The sequence below is a fragment of the Sciurus vulgaris genome, assembly GCF_902686455.1.
Source record: "Sciurus vulgaris genome assembly, chromosome: 15".
Taxonomy (NCBI): domain Eukaryota; kingdom Metazoa; phylum Chordata; class Mammalia; order Rodentia; family Sciuridae; genus Sciurus; species Sciurus vulgaris.
This window is the reverse complement of record NC_136476.1, coordinates 84,580,629-84,599,936: the sequence shown is the minus strand read 5'-3', so window position 1 is coordinate 84,599,936 and position 19,308 is coordinate 84,580,629.

Here is a 19,308-nt window from a genome sequence, read left to right as displayed (position 1 = left end):
GGAGCGCCCCTCGGTCTGCTCCCACCTTTCCACACAGATCACGAGACACCCAGCCATGGGAGCCATGAGATTTTGAGAGTTCCCCTGACCTAATTTGGGGCGCCTTGAACGCAAACCTGTGCTAAGGATCTGAGACTAACCTGAGGAGGCAGGCGAGGAGGCAGGTGGCAGAGGAGGAGGACAGATTAGGTGGGCGTCACTGGGGTGGCTGCCCTGGAGGAGGGAGGCTGGGCTCCCCGGGAACTCTGGAAGCAGCTGGAGTGCCCCAGCGCAGTCCCTGGAAGCGGCCTCCACTGGCTGCTGCCTCCATTGTAGAAGCCAGCTGCAGGGCCCTCCGCTCCCTTGCACTGCGGGCTGTGCTGGCAGCCTCAGGAGGCCCAGGGTAAGGCCCTGAGGCCGAAAGCACCTGCTCACAGTGGCACCCCTGCCAGCAGGTGGCGGGGCCGTCCACCTTACTCCTGCTGGGATCAGAGGTGGGCCAAGGGCATGCACATGGCACAAAAAATGTCTGCAGCGATTCCTAAAATTCCTAGACACCAAAACCAATTCACAATTGCTACAACAAATAGATGAAGTTTAATAGCTGAACTTCAGGGCTGCAGCACAGAGTGTGCAATGGCTTATGGGCAAATGTCATTCATTCATCCGTCAACCAATATCTATCCTATCCCTCCTCCGTGCTGGGCTCCAGCCCACCGAGGAAGGGTGGCAGATTGCAAGAAGGGGTGAAGATGCTATAATGGCTGCCAAGTGGAACCTTTCCTAGTCACCATTATGTAAGTCCCTTGCAAACTTCAGTCCTTTGGTCTTCCTTGGTAAAGGGGTACCGAGGCTGTTTGGTCTTCATTGATGACACAGATGCCACTGTTGGGTGGCAGTACAAGGGCAAAGCCCTGAAAGGACTCAGCCCCTGCCCTGGTTGAGGAGGACTTGGACGTGAATGTGGCCCGCCCCCCTACTCCGCCTGCGGCCCATGGAGCCTATTCACTGGCAGGCTGTGTGCCAGTTCAGGGGTGCAGTGGTGAATAAGAGGGATCCCCTGCCCCAAGGAGCTCATAGATTGGAGGCAGAGAAGGAACCACCCTGTGGATAATTGGAGGCAGGCTTTGAGGCAGAGCCGGAGTCCTCGGGAGGAAAGGGGGGCGGCGGTGACCTGCTGGGCCTTGGAAATCTTCCTGGAAGAGGTGCAACTAGAACATTCACCCCAAGCCTGTGGGCCCCAGATGTGAGCTCCTGGCACAGACCAGACCTGGCTGAACCCCATAACTGACTGCTTGGCAGAGGACATTGGCAAATCCAGGTTGACTCTGGGCCATTTGCATATCATTTGCATCTATCTGCATATGTGGTGGCACAGGCTGGTCTCTTATGCATTTAAATTGCAAGTTATTTGTCTCTCTCTGAGAGCGCTCATTTTCCCCAAGGGGAGTTGGCTCCATTTCCCCAGTGGCCCTCAGAGCAAGATTCGGGTGAGTTTGCTCAGCATAGTGCAAGGCTGTGGATCTTGGGGTACAATATGTGTTTGTTATTCTAGTTTCCAGAGCACCTTATTATTAAGCATCTCTGGGCAGCCTGTTATATAATGGAGCATTAGGTGTGAAATCTGTCCTCTTAAATGACAGATGGGGAAACTGAGGCAGGACTATTGAGTGAGACGCCAAGCCCCACTTAGGTTGGAAGGAAGGAGGAACACAGTCAGGGTCAGGACTCCTGCTTTCTGACCCTATGCTGGGAGGGACCTAAGAGGTCATCTCTTTGTATGGATGGTGGGAAGAGGCCCAGAGAAGCGCAGCGTCTTACCCAAGGCCACACAGCTGGTTTGGGATGCAGCACTGGCTCCCACAGCCCTGCCTCAAGAGAATGGGCCCGCCTGTCCAGGGGTTGTATTGGCTCTGGTGTCAATGAAGTAGACACTTCCCAGAGGGCACAGGAGGGCTTGCCCTGCACCCGGATGAGACATCCCTGACTTGACAGAGAAGCCGGCTTTCAGACATTCAGGTTTTGTTTTACCATATGTCACCAGCAGAGAGTGAGGACTCACTCAAAGCTGCATCATGTCATTCGGGGAGTTACCTGTGAAAGGAGAGGTGTGTGATTCACTTTTAATGACAGCTGTCAATTACTAAACAGTTTCCATGTGAGGTGACAGTACTGGGCCACTTGGGCCACTTCCGTTCCTCGTCCTGCAGACAGGGTTACTCTGCTATTCAGGTGAGTCCACTGAGGCTCAATGAGGTAAAAAGCTTCACTCAAGGTCACACAGTAAGGTGTCAGGGTTAAGGCTCAATGTCAGGGTTGACAGGCTCCCGACCAACAAAAGTGGGCTTAGCTTACCTCCAGACCAGGTCGCTTCCACTGTCAAGTCTGAAACTAGACCTAACAGCCCCGCATTGTAAGTCTTGGGCAGCATAAAGCAGAGGTTCCTGAAACGCAGGTTGCTGGTAGTCACAGAGGAGCTTGTACAGATTAACTTTCTGTTAGTGATTACAAAACCTGGGGAACGTAACACACGTTTTTCGAAAGCACCAAAGAATGACCAACAATGGGCAGAAACGGGAGGGGATGTGGCCCTTGAAGGAAGGGAAGCAAGCTGATGAGAGGCACATTTTCTGGCTTTTCCCTGCTTTATGCGGTGTGTGTCACACAGAACAGAGAGCAGCACCCTTACTGGCTCAAGAGGGGGCAGTTGGAGTTCAAGGCCTCCGCAGCAACTGGCCACTGAGAAAGAAAAAATCCCAGGAGAGGAGCCCCAGAGGTGGGGAACTCCTGACTCCCTGGCTGACTCTAGTGTGGGCGGAACAAGATGAACAAAGATTTCTGCAGCTACTCGGTATTGGGAGACAGATTTTGTAGGTCAAATCTCAGCAAGTTAGGGGAGCTTGGTAAACACACCAGACTTTTCATTGAGATCCTGGGGGACCATGACTTAGGAGTAAACACCCAAACAGACCTGCCCTAACAAAATCCAAACGGAAGGCTGCACGAGATCATAGTGAATGTCAGCAACTAAACAGAACAATATGCAGAATTCTTCAGAAGAAGATAACACAATCCAGAATCTCTATACTGTCCAGCATAAAATAAACAATTACTAGATACTGTAAAGAAGCAAGAAAATATGACACGTTGTCACTGTTTTTTAGAGGTAGAAACAGATTCAGATGTTGAAATTAGTAGACTTTCCATAATTATAATGAATTTGTTTAAGAAACTACAGGGAAAGACAACTGTAATGGATAATGACAAGGAAAATTTCAGAAGTGTATTAGTTTCCTAGCATTGACAGAATAAAGTCCCATAAACTGAGTGGTTGAAGAAAGAGAAATGTTTTCTCTTACAGTTCTAGAGGCTACAGGTCTGGAATCCAGGTATTGGCAAGCCTGGCTCCTTCTGATGACTGAGGGAGACTCTGTTCCAGGTCTGTCTCCTGGCTTCAAGTACAGGGGGTGACCGCTGGCATTCCTGGATTACAGACGCACCCACGCTGTCCCCCTTGCACTTGGCATTCTCCAAGCATCTCTGTCCTCTTCTCACGAAGACACCAGTCAGAGTGTACTAAGGTCTGCCTCACTCCAGAATGACCTAATCTCAGTCAATTACATCTTTAATGACTCTGTTTCCAAATAAGATCACATTCTAGGAAGTGGGGGTGAGAATGTCAACATAGCTTTTGAGGGGGACATAATTAAACCTCTAATAAAGGAAGATATGAAAATTTAAAAATATCAAATCAAATCCTAAACAGAAAAGTACAGTATCTGAAACCAAATATTCATTTGATGAGATTTAGAACATTAGAATCAATTTTTTAAAAGCAAGTGAATTTAAGGACAGATAAATAGAAATCATCTACACTGAAGCACACCCACGCACACATGTGCACACACACACGATGAAAAAAATCAGCAGAGCCTCAATAACCTGTGGGATAGATAAAGAAATCTAACATATGTGTGATTGCAATCTCAGAGGAGAAAAGGGAGAATGAGGCAGAAATGAAATTTGAATAGCCAAAGTTTGATTTAAAAAAAAAAAAAATCAACCTACAGCTTGAAGTTCAGTGAACCCCAACCATGATAAATACAAAGAAAATAAGGGCTGCGGATTTGATTTGGTCATAGAATAGCACTGCCAAAAAAGAAAAAAGAAAGAAAGAAAGAAAGAAAAAGAGAAAAAAATACAAAGAAAACCATACTTAAGCACATCATGGTTAGGCTACTGAAAACCACAGGGGGAAAAAATCTAAAAAAGTAGCTTGGGAAAATATTTTAATTTGGGCACAGGAAAACAGTAATGGAAAACCACAGACTTCACCTAAAAACAATGAAAGTCAGGAGACAATGGAAAGGCATCTTACAAGGGACGGAAGACAGTCAGTCTGTCCAGGTGGAACAGTGCCAGCGAAAGTATCTTTCAAAATGGAGAAATAAAAACACTTTTTGACAAATGAAAATGGAGAATTTGTTACCAACAGAACTTCAGTGTAAGAAAGGTTAACTGAAGATCTTTATCCTAAAGGAAAACGATGCCAGTTAAATTTCAGGTTCATAGGAACAAAACAAAAAGTGCGGGATATGGGAAAGGTGTTAATAAACACGGACCATTTTTCCTAACTTCTTTAAAAATTAGTCAATTCTCCCAAGCAAAACTAATAATGCGTTCTGGTACTTATAACATGGAAAAATAAAATACGTGACCACGATAACGGAAATGACAGAAGCGGAGGTCACAGCCTCATACTTTAGTATGGTTCTCACGCTGTCCATGGAGTGTGACGTCACTGCACAGCAGCTTGCTGGTTCAAGGGTGCAGATGGAACCCCTGCGGGGGAGCTACTGTGGCTTCCATAAGTGTCCCCGAGGTCCACATGTTAAAGGCTTGGACACCAGGAGCATGTGGTGCATGTGGACCCTGCTGGAGGTGGGGCCCAGGGGAGGAAGCTAGGTCACTGGGGCACCCCCGAAGGGATCCTGGGACTCAGGCCCTTCTCCCCCGTTTCTCTCTGGCTGCTTCCTGTCTGGTGGGGCAAATGCCATGGACCTCTCCGCGAGTCAGCAGGTGGTAGACGAGGGCCAGGCAGGGCCCAGGGGCTGGAGCAGAAGCGTGTTGGTCACATCACCGTGGGGGGCTCCAGATCTCGGGTTACTGCGTGCAGCAGGTGGTGCCTGTGGTCAGGGAAGGGGCAGCTCTCACGCCGCTCAGCCCACAGCCGGCCACAGGACACACTGCACATTGCACCCAGAGAAAGTGCTGTTTCCAGTAACTTCCTGACTGTTCCGTCCTCTGGGCGCCAAGACCCTGCCACCTGAGGAGGGTAGACTCTACCTTCTTCCCAGCACCATAGCCTCTTTTTTGTCTTTCTACACATGGAACCCTCCGTGCCTTAGGCTGGGCTCCATCTGTGCGGTTGTGTCCGTCATCCACTCCCAGGCTGATGGGTCTGCCAGGGCGAGAACGGTCTGAGAGTCGCTTCTCCTGCTATGAAGGGCATTTGGATTCCTTTTAGTTTAGGGCTCTCAATGAATGGTGCTAGTGCCACCATTACAGCTCATGTCTTTTCACAAGCACGTGGATGATGCGTTTCTTTTCTGCTCATCCCCCCCCCCCCCCCGCCCCGGCAGTGCTGTGTGTTATGATCCGGGTCTGGACTGTCCCCTGAACATCTGTGTTTGACGGCATCAACCCCAGTGCAGCCAGGTTCAGAGGCAGGGGTTCGAGGCAGTGCTTGGGGGTCTGGCCTCATCAGTGGATGGACCCATTGACAGGAGAGTGGAGTGCTGCGTGACAGTTACAGGCAGGTGGGGCTCGGCGGGAGAATGTAGGTCAGCAGGGGCCTGGCCTTGGACTGTAGATGTCCCCACATCCTTGCTCTCTCTGCTTCCTGGCTGCCATGAGCTGAGAAGTTTTTCCCTCCTTGAACTCTGCTGGGACCTTGATTTGGGGCTCCCTGGCCTCCAGAACTGTAAGCAATCAATCCTATTGCTCATAACCTATGGAGTCTAAGATATTTTGCTCTGGCAGACTAAGACATCCCTGGGGAGGCGCAGAGTCCGCATCTCTTCACGCCTTCATCGACCATGTGGACGTGGTGTTGTGAAGGACACCCTGATTTATCTCTTGAGTTGTCTTCTTTTTTTTTTTTCTTTTTGATTGGCACAAGTTCTTTACATACTCTGAGGGGGAAACCGCTGGTTGCACATGCCTGTGTGCGCACATGTGTGTGTGTGTGTGTGTGTGAGTGTAAAAGGCCAGTCTGCTCTGTCACACAAACTCAGCACCACAGTGATGGGGTCATATTTACTCTGTGGGTGGTGACAGGGTTTCAAGCAAAAGACATAATATGTCACATCAGATTAATCTGATTTGAATTGATTTTGTATTTGATCAATTTGTCTTGGTTTTATAGTTGTATAAAAGCTACAAAGACTTTATGTCTCATTTTACGTTTGTACATATTTAAGCAACACACAATAAAAGTCACTTAAAGCAGCAACGAGGGCCCACACTCCTCTCCGTGATTTTCAGGGCAGAAATCCAATCTGGTAACTCCCCTGCTCAGTGCATCTCAGAGGTTCCATCTGGGGTTGAGTTGGGGGGTGGGTTCCTTGCCCTGGGACCCGCCTCCTGGGACTGGTTCCCCATCCCGCATCCTAGTGCCACCTCTTTCTGGGCAGGACCTCTCCCACTGAGTCCTCTCTGCACAGGCCCTTGCCCTTACTGTCCCGTGGGGGAGTAGCCTCTGCCTGTGGCCACCCGTTGCTTGGCGCTCACCGAGCTCAGTGGTCTCTTCTAGGGGAAGCCCCCACGGTGGCCCTGAAACACACCATCTTGGTTGAGACCCTCCTGCTTTGCATAACCTCAGCTGTAATTTTGAATTTATTAACAGGACTCTTCCCCCCTAGAGCGCAATTTCCGTGGGAAGGATGGTACATTTTTTTCCCTGCGTCTTTTTGTCCCAGTGTCTAATCTGGCATGTGACTATGGTGAGTGCTCAATAAACGTGTGTTGAGTGCCTTACTGACCTGCACTTCTTGCGGGAACTCTCACTGTGTTGGTGCTGGAAGGCATGGTCACTTCAGGGAGGAGCCAGAGGCCTGGCATCCAGCACTCTGGTTCAACCTCTGGAATGAGAAGCTTGGCCAAGAGCACAGGGGCCAGGTCCACCTGGCCATGAGCATGAACGTCCTCAGGATAACCTAGTCCAGGTGGTTCCTGCTTCAGATGAGGAGCCTAAGAACCAAGAGGGGACAGGAATCGCCACACGAGGTGGACACTTGGCTAGATCCAGGGCTTGGGTCACCTGGTGACTGACATTTTTCCCACTCTGCCCAACTCTCCTGGAGGTAGGGGACCAAGGGGGGACGAGCCAGCCTGAGCCAGCCTGAATACGAGGTGGTCCTGGTTCTCCTCCAGCTCTCCTCCTGTCTCACTCTGGACAGGATTGCATGCTGTCGGTAGGAGGGTGGGAGAGGACAGGAACGTTCTGGAATGAAGACCGGACACTCAGAGCAGCATAGGGAGGACAATCCACAGTTGAGGGGAAGTCCAGCGGCCTGGCCTCTGCCAGCCCTGGCGCTGGGTGCTGCAGGGGCGGGGCTAACTGCAGGGACTCCGCCCCTTTTGGGCGGAGGAGGGGAGGGTTTCTAAAGTTTTAATTTTTATTGAGACCACTGTGGGCTCCCACACAGTGAGAAGAAATAATACAGAGGATTCAGGAACAGGGATGTGGGCAAGGACACTCGGCCAGCCCACCTGAGGGTCCTCAGTTGCACTTGGACTTCTTTGTCCCGTTCTGTGCAATTTATCTCAGGCTCCTGATCCTTCATTCCAGTCAAGAGCAGAACATTTCCACAAAGTCTTTTTGCCTTTTTTTTTTTTTTTTTTTTTTGGGGGGGGGGGGTGGGCAGGGTGTCAGGAATTGAACTCAGGGACACTCGACCACTCGAACACATCCCCAGCCGTATTTTCTATTTTATTTAGAGACAGGGTCACTGAGTTGCTTAGCGCCTCACTTTTGCCGAAGCTGGCTTTGAACTCTCCATCCTCCTGCCTCAGCCTCCCAGCCTCCCGAGCGGCTGGGATTACAGGCGTGTGCCACCGCGCCGGGCCTCTCGCCCTTCTTTGTAACCACAGCGCCCCCTCTCGCCCACCCTATCGCCCTCATCCACCTGAGCAGCCGAACCCCTGCTACCACTGCTGTGCCAAAACATCTAGCTGGAGCAGGTCCCTGCTCCTCCGGTGCCACCTGTCTTCGATCTCATAGCCCCGGGGCCGCTTCCGTTAGTCCTATTTTCCGCTGAGCACACTGAGGCCAGGCTCCGAATTCCCAGCGGGCGCTCTCTAGGGCCACCGCCCCAAAGACGGGGGCGCCGGGCCGGACGGGGCGCGGCCGAGGACACTGCAGCCCGTCCGAGGGCGAGGCGGGGTCTCCCGGTCCCTCCCGCCCCGTCCCGAGGCGCCTCGCTCCCGGGGGCCCCGACGGGCCATGGAGGGCTCTGTAGGTGGCCCCGACTTCTGGCCGCAGGTCGCCCCGGGGAGACGCGGGGAAGGCTCGCGCCCTACCGACCCACGAGGTGCGACCCGCGACGTGCGCGGAGCAGTCAGCGCGGTGCCAGCGGCGGGAGCCGCGCCGCGGCCGCGCGGCCATGAATTATGTATGGCCTTCTGGCAGCGCCGCGCCTCCCCGCCAGCGCGGGCTCCCGGGCGGCGTCCTTTGTCTCTCCTGCGGGGACCCGGCGGCTTCTGCGGCAGGTGCCTGGGCCCCAGGACGCCCATTTCCCTGGCCGGAGGGCCAAGGGCGGGGATCGGGCGGGGTCTTCAGCATCGCTGCCCCGCCAGCTGGGCCTCGTCCTGCCCCTCCGCGTGCCAGACGCGCTGCACAAAGAATCATTCATTCAACAAAAAACGAGGCCCCGGGCGGTGCTGCCCTAGGGGTTGGGGACAGGGGTGACATGCCCTGCCCTCAGGAGCCCGGATCCCGCCGCACCAGGGCAGGTGTTGGTAGAGGATCGATTGGTTGAAGGCTAGTCACACACGAGGGGCTCTGAGGGGAGAGGGAGGGGACGGGGTGACCGGAGAAAGTCTGCCCCAAGGAGCCAGCATTTGAGCAGAGCCCTGAAGGAAGCCAGGAAGCCATCTCAGAGACACATCTGAGGAGGAACAGTGCAGGCCAAAGGACCAGCAAGTGCAAAGGACCTGGGGCAGGACAAGGCATGGCCCTGGCAGGGCCACCCTGTGCCATGCACACCCATTTTTGGAGATGAGAAGACTGAGATGCTGACGCTTTCTAACCTTTGCCCCTGTGCTTTGCTGTAGGTGGACAGAGTGCTTGATGACAGGGCTGGCCTGCCTCACCGGGGGGTGTTGACTGTGTGGTGTGTGGATCCGGTGTCCTTTCTACAACAGGGAGAATCCTGAGTTCTGGAACTGTCTGCCAGGGATTTTGGTCAGGACAGTGGGCCCGAGGGTCCTGCTCCTCACCATCAGCGCCGGGCGTCCCGGCCTTGCATCAGACCGCAAGCCTGCGCCTGTCTTTCTCTGACACCAGGCTTCGACTCCCCGTATCAGAATAGCTAACAGGAGCCCCCTGTTTCAGTCCGAGACTCTGCCTTGGTCCTCTGTCTTCCCTGATCCCCACCCTCACTTGCCCCACCAGGCCAGGTTGAAAAAGAGCAGGGGTCTGGAGAATGGCCCCCAGCCCGTGGCTGCATCCCGCTGCGGCCGGCACAGAGTTGGAGGCGGGAGCTCACCCAGGGTGTGCCCGTGTCAGCCGCAGAGCAGATGGAGAATGAATGGCCACATCCCTGTCATCTCCAGCTGGGGGGGGGGGGGGGGGATGAGGCAGCCGAGGGGCTGGGGTACAGGGTGCAGAGTCAAACGGACTCCAAGGAAGAGTCCAGTCTGCAGACTGGGAATCGCTGGGGAAGGGCCTCCCCCCGCCCCCTGCCTCCAGGGTTGACGCTTGAGTTCATCCTGCACCTGTTCTAGGTTATGGTCCTGATTAATCCCCTACCTGAGCCACTGATCTTTGGTTGTCCCCATTACCTTGCTTGGGAAGCCAGCTTGGTGCTCGGAGCACACCTGGCCACCGCCCTCCAAGCCTCTGTCCCTGCAGCCCTGTGCTCTGGAACAGCGTGGAAGGCAATTGGCAGGCCAGTCCCCATGTCAGAGGGCCTCCCCTCTGGTCAGCCTTTTCCAGCAGCCCGACCGCCTGGGGAGGGCCTGGCTTATTAGGCCTTTCTGACATAAGCTGGGGTGCCATCCGGTCACCCCAGCAGCCCTGGGCTCTTCTCTTTTCATCTGAGTAATGGGCATGATCCTGCATCCTATCCATCAGCCTTGGGAGATGAAAGGAAATGGCACCTGTAGGGTGCTAATCTCAGTCCCAGTGATACAGTAAGCATTAAATGTTCCTATTATGGGTCATTACTGGGCTCTGGAGCCAGCCTCTGGGCTCTCTCACTTCCTGGCTGTGTGATTTGGGGCAAGTTACTTAACCTCTCTGTGCCTTAGTTTCTTGATCTAGAAAATGGAATTAGCCATAGCTTATTCATATTTTCCCCCTATCTCTCATAGGTCCATTGGGAAAACTGAATAAATTAATATGGGCACAGAGTTTACACAGTGCTTGGTACAGGGAAAGGGCTGAGCAGATGCTGGCTGTTACTAGTATTGCAGGTTCACCCTGAGCACCTGCTCCTGCCTGCAGGGAGGAGAGTCCAGCCTCTGGGGCTGTGCCTCCTGTTCTCTGCACCCCTACCCCACCCCTTGTTCTCTTCGTCAAGTCTGTCAGTCACTGGAAGTTCTTCCTTACAGCTACCCTCTCTTTCCTAGGCTAACTCCACCAGGTTCCCATAGAGCCTGGGATGGGAAAGTGATGGAAGAACCAGAAGGTTGTTTGAAAGACCAAACCCAGAATCCAGCGGGATGAGCGTCCTGGCTCCGGGGCCAATGGCCCAGGGTAGTCTTTCTCCTGGGGAGGTCTCCTAGCCAGAGCCAGAGCCAGGCCACAGAGGGGACACAAGGGTGGACAGGAGCCTGAGGGTGGGGAGGGCGCAGTGAGGCCAGAGGCTGCGAGCAGGAGGGAGGCAGGACTGGTGCCCAGGAGCCCAGGAAGGGCAGGGGTGTGGGAACCGGCGGGCACGGAGCAGGGGCCACAGGGCTGGGCATGGGAGGCCTCATACCAGACACTGTCTAGACGCTGCAATTATTGTCAGCTCGGAACACCCAGGCTCTGCCGGCTCAGCTGAAAGGAGCTTAACAAAGAGACCGGAGGAAGAAAGCGGAGCGGCCGGGCGGTGGCTTTCTCTGCCTCGGCTACCCGCTTTGTGCTCTGCAGGCCCTGGGGGGACCCCAGCGATGTGAGAGCGCTCAGAGATGCCTGGTGGGGACAGGCTCCTCCCGGGCTGGGCTTAGGGCTGGCCAGGTCACTGTGTGGGTTTGGGGAGGGAGAGGGGAGGAGGGTCCCGGCTGGGGATCTTGCTTGCATTTCCTTCTTAGGAGGCTGTGGCACCAGGCTTCGGCTGTGTAGCTCCGGGGCCACTACTGATTTCTCTGAGCCTTGGTCTTCTCATCTGCAAAACAGGAGCGATGGCAGGCCTGGACCAGCTGAGCTGGTGGTAAGGGGGCTGGCCTCAGCTCTGGAAGCCCACACCCCTCATCACACTGAGGGAGATGGCAGGGCCCACAGCGCCTGGACAGGCCACTTCTCTTGCCAAGGGCCTGACTTCCATCTGGCCTCTGCTTATGAGGACCGAGAGGCCGTTCTCAGCCTCACTTTGCAGAGGAAGAAACCAAGATCTAGCCAGTAGGTTTGGATTCAAGTTTGTCCCATAATCTTAACTCTGACTTTATGCTGCCTACCCTGTGTGTGAGGGGCTAATGGTAAGTGGCAGCGCTGATGGGAAAGTCATCATCCCATGTGGCCCCAGGGTCCGCAGGGGAGGTCAGTGCTGCGGGGATGATGAACACCTTGTCCCTCGTGTGGGCATGAAGCCCCCTGTGTGCCCTTCCAGGGGGAACCTTCATGGGGCTGGGGGGGCTCCAGGCCCTGGTTGTTTGTGGCTGTAAACACAGCTGAGTCCCTTGGGCCAAAGTCAGCAAATCACAGATGGAGACACCCAGGCCTGCTGCCCCAGGGCCTGGGTAGCCCTGAGGCCCTTTCCATGCTGGTCTCCTCCCTGCTGTGTTTTTGGAGCTTCCGGGACTCTGGCCTCTCTGTGCCCGCCTAGGTCTTCACCTTCCGCCCACCCAGGCTGACGGAGTGCAGCTGCGGGTCACCCTCTGGAGTCGAGTCCCGCCGGGCGTGAAGGGCAGCTCCTGCTGAGTGGTCACATCCCCACCCTGGGAGAGGGCAGCCGGACCCTGAGTGAGCAGCAGCGGGCGGGTGGCCGGCCACACCAGAGGTCTTCCCGGCGCCCAGCAGCAGCTGAGCTGAGACTGCCCACCAGCCGGCAGCCCAGCAGCCCCGAGCTGTTGGCTGCTCAGATGTCAGGTGCTAGCCAAGGGTTCCAGAGTGGCCAGGCAGGGTGGGTGCACAGTGGTCCCCAGGAGCTCCCCTCACCGGTCTCAAGTGGAGGCAGGGAACTTGGTGCCAGGGACGCTCCCACCCACAAGCTGCCAGCACTGGGCTCTGACCCATGCCCTGCATCCTTCCCGGCCCCAGAGCCCGCTGAGTCTCCCTAGCTGCGCACAGGGCTGGGACACACCTTCTCCTCTTCCCCACTTGTGTCTTTCCACTGCCAAGGACCACGACTGGCCCTTCTGCTGCTGCCCGCGAGGCTCACCACGATCAGACTCAGCACCCCGGAAGATTCCAGAAACCCCCACGTTCTCTTCGCCCTTCTCCTTTCCAGGCTTTTACTCAGGCTGTTCCCTTCACCTGGCACGCCCTTCTGGCTGTTCCCACCAGGTCCTCAAACGCATGATTGCCCAGGAGCCTGCTCCCCGCCACTGTCCCCTGCCACAGGGAACAGCACCAGCCTCCATCCTAGAACAAGCCAGAGTCCAGGCGCCTCCCTGGCCCACCCAGGCCTCCCTCCACACCTCACCTACGGCTCCTGTCCTCCGCACCTCCCCAGCTGTCCAAGGCCAGCTTCTTTGTCTCCCAGGCCTCCTGGAGCAGGCTGCCACGCCGGGCCCTGGACCTGGACACCCCGCTCCCTGCACCTACTCTGGGCCTGACCATCACAGGCATCTTTGAGATCTGGTCTCCGGGCACCCTCCATAAACCTGCCAAGGCGCCCAGTGCACAGCTCCTCCCAGGCTCTCCGCTGAGGCCAGGGGAGCTGGGTCAGCCATCTGCACCCAGTCCTGTTGCTCTTCACCTGGTGAGCCACCCTGGTCCTCAGGCGCCCTTCTCAGGGAGACCTTCTCTGACCCCTGTGGAGGTCAGGCCCTGGGACCAGTCCTCCCAGCCTGATGGCCCTGGCCCTCTTTGAATGTATTATCCGTGCCCTGTGCAGCCAGGGGCCCCCACTGCAGGACTGTAAGGCTGTGCAGGCCTGACCGGAGGCCTGACCGCGTCTGTTGGTCTTGCTGTTCTGTGTCCCCAGTGTCCTCCTCTTTGGCGTCCTCTCTGGGTTTGGTTTTCAGCCTGGTGCCACCCAGAGGTAGGGGGAAAGGGAGCCCAGGTCCCTCTGCCCTCCCCCAGGAATCCTCCCCCACTGAGGCCGTGGGGGCGGCCCCTTCCCCAGGGTTTCCAAGCCCTGTGTCCCCGCATGCACTGCAAAAGGACGAGGACAAAGACATGATGGTGTGCTGTTTGTGGGCTGGAGAGCTCAGGAAGACAGGCTGTGGCGGCCTGACCCTCCCCTCCATCCTCCAGGCCCCCAACAGACTGGCCCTGGGCTGGGCGCCTGAGCTGGGTCCAGCAGGAGAGCCTCAGAGGGGGCGAGGGCGGGTGGCAGGGCCTCACTGGCGTTCCCCTGCACAGACCCCCAGCCGCATCCCCCACTGCGCGGGCCTTCCTCTGCCCTCCCTCCCCACGCCCCTTCCCTGTCCTCCCTCCTCCCCAGTCTCCTTCCTCTCCACTCTTTTCCTCTCCTCTCCTCTTTTCTCTGAGTCCTTCTCCCTCGCCTCCTTCCTTTCTTCTTCCTGGGTTAAAAATAATCAACTTTCTGGGAAGCAGCAGCTCCCGCCGAGCGCCCTCCCCACGTCGGGAGCCCCTGAGAATAGCTTTCCGCGGCTCTCCTCGCGAGCCCCTCCTCCCGCCGCCCCCTCCCCGCGCTGACTAATAAGCCCGGGCAGCCGCAGCAGTGCCAGCTCGCTGCAAAGGCGTTAACCGCTTCGTGCCCGGACGCCGGCCGGGAGGGGCGGGGGTCGCGGGCCGCCCTGGAGGACCGCCGGGCGACATCCAAGCCCGCAGCGGCACGTAGTAGACGCTCAGTTAATACCGGTGAACCCTGGCAACTGAGGCGACAAGCCTGGCTGCCCGTGCTGCTGAGGGCCGGGCGACGCCGAAGGGGACTGGGGGACGCGCCAAGGGCGGACACCCACGGGGTCGATGGGATGGCGTGCCTGGGCCAGTGAGCCCCTGCCCGAGGCCGGGAACTCCTTGGTCCCTGGCGCTGGGCATCTCCTGAGCAGGGCCAGGTCAAGGGCGGGGAGGGGCTGCGAACTGTGCTGGGGCCCAAGGACGTCCACGGCTGGGAGGACCCTTGGCGATCATCAGGGGAAACTGAGGCCCCGAGGGCGCGCTTGGGCCAGAACGTGTCCCGGCTCCCGCCGCAGATACTAAGGGAGGCCCCGGCCTCAGCTGCAGCTGTGGCTTCCGCAGGGCAGAGGCTGGGAGGAGGGGGCGGAGGACATCAAGGTCAAAGGTGAGGGGTTGGCAGAGAGCGCGGAGGCGGGCGCAGCGGGGTCCGCGCCGGCCCCGCCCACCCCGCGCGTCCTGGCATTACCTCATCGCCGCGCGTGCCCATTGGCTGGCTCCCCCGGAGGCCGGCCCAATGCGGAGGAGCCCGTTAACTCTTTGCGCCCTGCGGGCTCTGCCCTGGCCAAGTCGCCTGCCTCCGCGGCCCCCACGCGGCTTGAGGCGCCCGAGGGCCACGGAGATCGCGGAGAGGTAGAGCGGGAGCAGGCCGACGGTTCCAGTGGTTAGAGCACAGACCGGACTACACTGGCTCGGGTCCCTGCCCTGGTGCAGGCTGTGTGACCTTGGGCAACCGGCTTCACCTCGCTGAGCCTCTGTTTGTTTTCTCAGCTGTAAAAAGAAGTGAATGATGTAACTCCTGCCCTTCCTAATTCCTTCCCGGGGTGCATGCCAAGCGCCGGGCACACGTGGGCCCTGCGTTCCACTTTGCCTCCTCACTGCAAGAGGTAGCCATTATTATGGGTTTTCAGGAGAGGGAGCTAGGCTCAGAGCTGCACAGCGCCTCCCAAAATCACACAGCAAGAAAGCCCGCCCGGGGCTGGGATAGACCCCAAGCAAGGCAAGATATGCTTCTGCAGGGAGGGGCTGCTTCCCAGCTGGTCACGCCATGACAGGAGCCACTGTGATCAAACAAAACCAGCGACAAGCTGGAGAGCCAGCCCAGGGCCTTCGGAGAGGGAAAAAGGGGCGGGAATGAAGCCTTTAAAGGGGAGGTGGAGGACGCTTGAGGCAGGGGAGAGGCTGAGCCCCATGGGGTGCACCCAAGTGAGATTGGGAAGCTCTGGAGGAAGCTCGGGCCCCCTGGGTGTCAACCTGCTGGTCAAGGGTTAGCTACTGGAGGTAGCCTCATGGGGCCAGGGGAGACTGCTGGCCCTGCGGGTTCAGCCTGGGGCAGGAGTAGAAGCCCAGACCCACAAACCTCATGTCTAAGTATTTACAAGTTATAAATGAAACTAACAAACTGCTAAATAAAATATGTTCTGTCCTCCATCCCCGACAAATCCACCCTCAGAAGGACAAATTCACCTGGAGGGCTGGGTTTCTACTTAAATTCTCAGCCTCCACAGTCTGCCCTAGGAGTGCACGTGGGGGCCCTGGCCCCTGCCTGTGGCTCCCCACTTGGCCCCTCTGTTCTTTCCACTCCAGGTTTTGTGCTTTCCTATGAAGGGCTTCTCCTGCTCAGGTGTGGACACTCCCGTCTGCACACTAAGCTGCCAGCTGCCTCCTGACCATCTCCAGGGCTGAAAGTACCCAGATGGGCAGCTGAGACAGCCTTCAGGAGAGTGGACCCAGGAGAAGCGCTGGGGGCCTCTGAGCAGGGAACTGCAGGGTCCAAGGCACCTGGTCATGGTCACAGGGCCCAGGGTTCCAGCTAGGCATGTCCCCATGGGTCCAAGGGTGCTCTAAATCAGGACTCATGTTCGGGGTGGTTCTGCTGCTGGCCCTGGGTTGCAGCTGGAGAGGGGTGGCCTGAGTGGCCAGAGGGCTCCCTTTCTTCTTGAACTTGCTCTTGGACATCACTGCCAGCCACATACCCCACCCTGGCCAGAGGCCAGGAGCCATTCCAGACTCTTCCTCTGCACCTTCAAGCCAAACGCCAAGCCCTGGGCGGCATGCAGCTAAGCCAATCAGTGTCTCCACCCTCTCCCGATGCCTGGCCTTCCCTCTCCTGTCCCCTCTCCTGCCCCCTGCCCACCCCATATCCAGTCTGTGTCCTTATGTCGGCCAGACAGATGTTTCTAAGGCGCAAGCCTGGCCACGTCCTTCCCTCTCTGACCATGCCTGGCTCCCAGGCTTCCCATGCATGGTTCCCAGGCCGCAGGTGGTGGCTCCCAGCCCCCTCCCCTCCTGTGGTTCTGAGCACCAGCCCTTTGAACGTTCTCTCTGGCCGGACAACTCTGTGCTCTTCTGCCCGGGGTCTTCAGGCTGGTACTCCCTCTGCCCGGAACCGTGCCCTCTGCTCTTCATCTGCCAACCTGGGCTCGTAGGGGACCCTTCCTGACCCTCCGGACCAAGGAAACCGCATACGAATGAGCTGATTATCTGCCAGTTTCCGGTTTCCGTTCCACCTGGGGGTCAGCAGAGCGCCTGGCATGAGGAGATGTCCCGGGACAGGGACACTGGACCGAATCTCCCCGTGTTGAATGTGGCAGGTGGCCTCACTGCAGCTGGCTCTGTTCCAGGCCATTTTTAAGCTCGTCATCCATCTTAATCCAACCACCTTTGAAAGAGGAATTGTTGTCCCCATTCTAGAGCACGAGGACACCACCCTGAGAGGTTAAAGAGGCCTCAGCACAACTAACTGACCCAGATCTGAACGCTGGAATGCAGGCAGGTAGATGCCGTCTGCCAGGCCAATACCTTGCTATGGGTCCCTGGGTCAGTGTTGCCACCTCTCTGAGCTGAAGCTTTTCTGAGTGTGAATGTGGAGGCCCCTTCCCTTGGCGACATCCTGGGGTGTTGTGACCTTCCCAAAGTCCCCCTGGTGCTCTGCCCTGCAGTGAGCACCTGCTGTCAGCCACCCCTCCCCAGGGCTCTCTGTGGCCTCCCGCATGCGAGGCAGAGCTGCGGGTGGATGGGGACGGTCTCATGTAAGTCAGGCAAGGCCCAACTTTCCTGCTGATGAGGCAGAGGCAGGGGCCCTCCTGGTGGGCAGGGGCTCAGACTCTGGCATCAGAAGAGGGCAAGGTCTGCCTCCGCCAGGGAGTGGCTGCCTCAGTCCTCATCTGTCCTGCCGCTCTGAGCTGCCGGGGCCTCCTGGGGCTGTGGGAATAAGCTGCAGGGCCCGCTGGGTGAGTGTGGGTGGGTAGGCAGGCGCTCCGATCACCCTTCCTCTTTCGACCAGTGGGCCCAGCGGACAGTGGGGCTCCCCCAGCCAAGTTAGCCAAGTGGTCCCAGGCATCTCCGGTCCACACGATCCCCCCCCCCCCCCCCCCCCCCGGGGCTAGAGCCCTGAGGCCCTGCATCTCTGGAATCTTGTCCTTGTAGCCAGCCTGGACTGGTGCAGGACCTCCAGCCAACAGGGGCCCAGACTAGGGTATGAGCTAGCTGCCAGGCACTGGGTTCAGACAGATGGGAGGCTAGCGGTTGTGGGGCCCAGGAGAGCCACCATGAGATGGGGCCTGGGGGCAGCAACTTGGGACAGAGGTAAATGTGGGTCCCCACACCAAGGGCTTCACACACATGGGCTCATTTTTGAGAGGAGGACATGAAATGGAGGCTCAGAAAGGGATAGTGACTTGTCTGAGTTCACACAGCAAGGAGTAGGGGTCCGGATTTCCTCTTAACCACCCTGCCCTCTGCTTTAGTCAAAGGTGTTCAAAACTCTTTTATAGATGGGGGATCTACACATAAGAAAAGTTCTGACTGGGCGCAGTGGTGCATGCCTGTAATCCCAGCGGCTCCGGAGGCTGAGGCAGGAGGATCATGAGTTCAAAGCCAGCCTCAGCAGAAGTGAGGTGCTAAGCAACTCAGTGAGACCCTGTCTCTAAATAAAATACAAAGTAGGGCTGGGGATGTGGCTCAGTGGTTGAGTGCCCCTGAGTTCAATCCCAGGTACCAAAAAAAAAAAAAAAAAAAAAAAAAAAAAAAAGAGAGAGAGAGAGAGAGAGAAAGAAAGAAAAGAAAGGTTCTGGAAGAATCCCTGGGATACACACGTGTCCAGGTGTCCATCAGTGCACATGGTGGCTCCTGTTTCACCCCAGCAGCACTTGCCTGAATTTGTCCCCTGTCAGCTGTCTCTACTAGACTCCCAGCTGGGTGGGGGCAGCAGCTGCCTCCCTCCTCACTACCACACAGCCAGCTCTCTCAGATGCCCCTCTGTGCCCAGTTATCCCCAGGGGGCCTCTGCTTCTCTGCCTGTGGGGGTGTGTCCCACTCTGACTCTGGGCTCAAAGGAGCTCTGGGTTCCTGCCTGAGGGGCCAGGGGAGGGGCCCCGACACCCCAGAAGCAGTGAGGCTGGAGTGGCCATTCCGCAGCTATGGGCAGCTTGACAGCCCATGCTTCCCAGAAGCCCCCAGCTTGGAGGACACCCACAACTCAGCTCCCTCCCACGTCCTGTCCCCTTCCTGCCCTCCCTGATTCTGATCACCCATCAGAAGACACTAAGCCTTCCTGCTCAGCAAGAGCAGGGCAGCCCGATGGGGCTCCGCTGGACTGGGACAGCGGGTGGGGGCTCTAGCCCAGGGCCCCTGACACCTGCCACATGCCAGAAACCTTAACCAAATACCCCGCCCTTGGGGCTGGCACAGTGTCCCACGGCCATTTTGCAGGAAGAGAATGACCAGCACATTCCCTTGGGGTGGGAATACTCACCTAGGGGAGGACCCACGCCCACCCGGGCTCTTCTACCCACAAACCCTGCCCAGCAGGAAGCTGGTGGCCATTGCTCACCAGGAGGTTTCTGCGTTTTCCAAAAAGCACTTTTCAGTGTGAG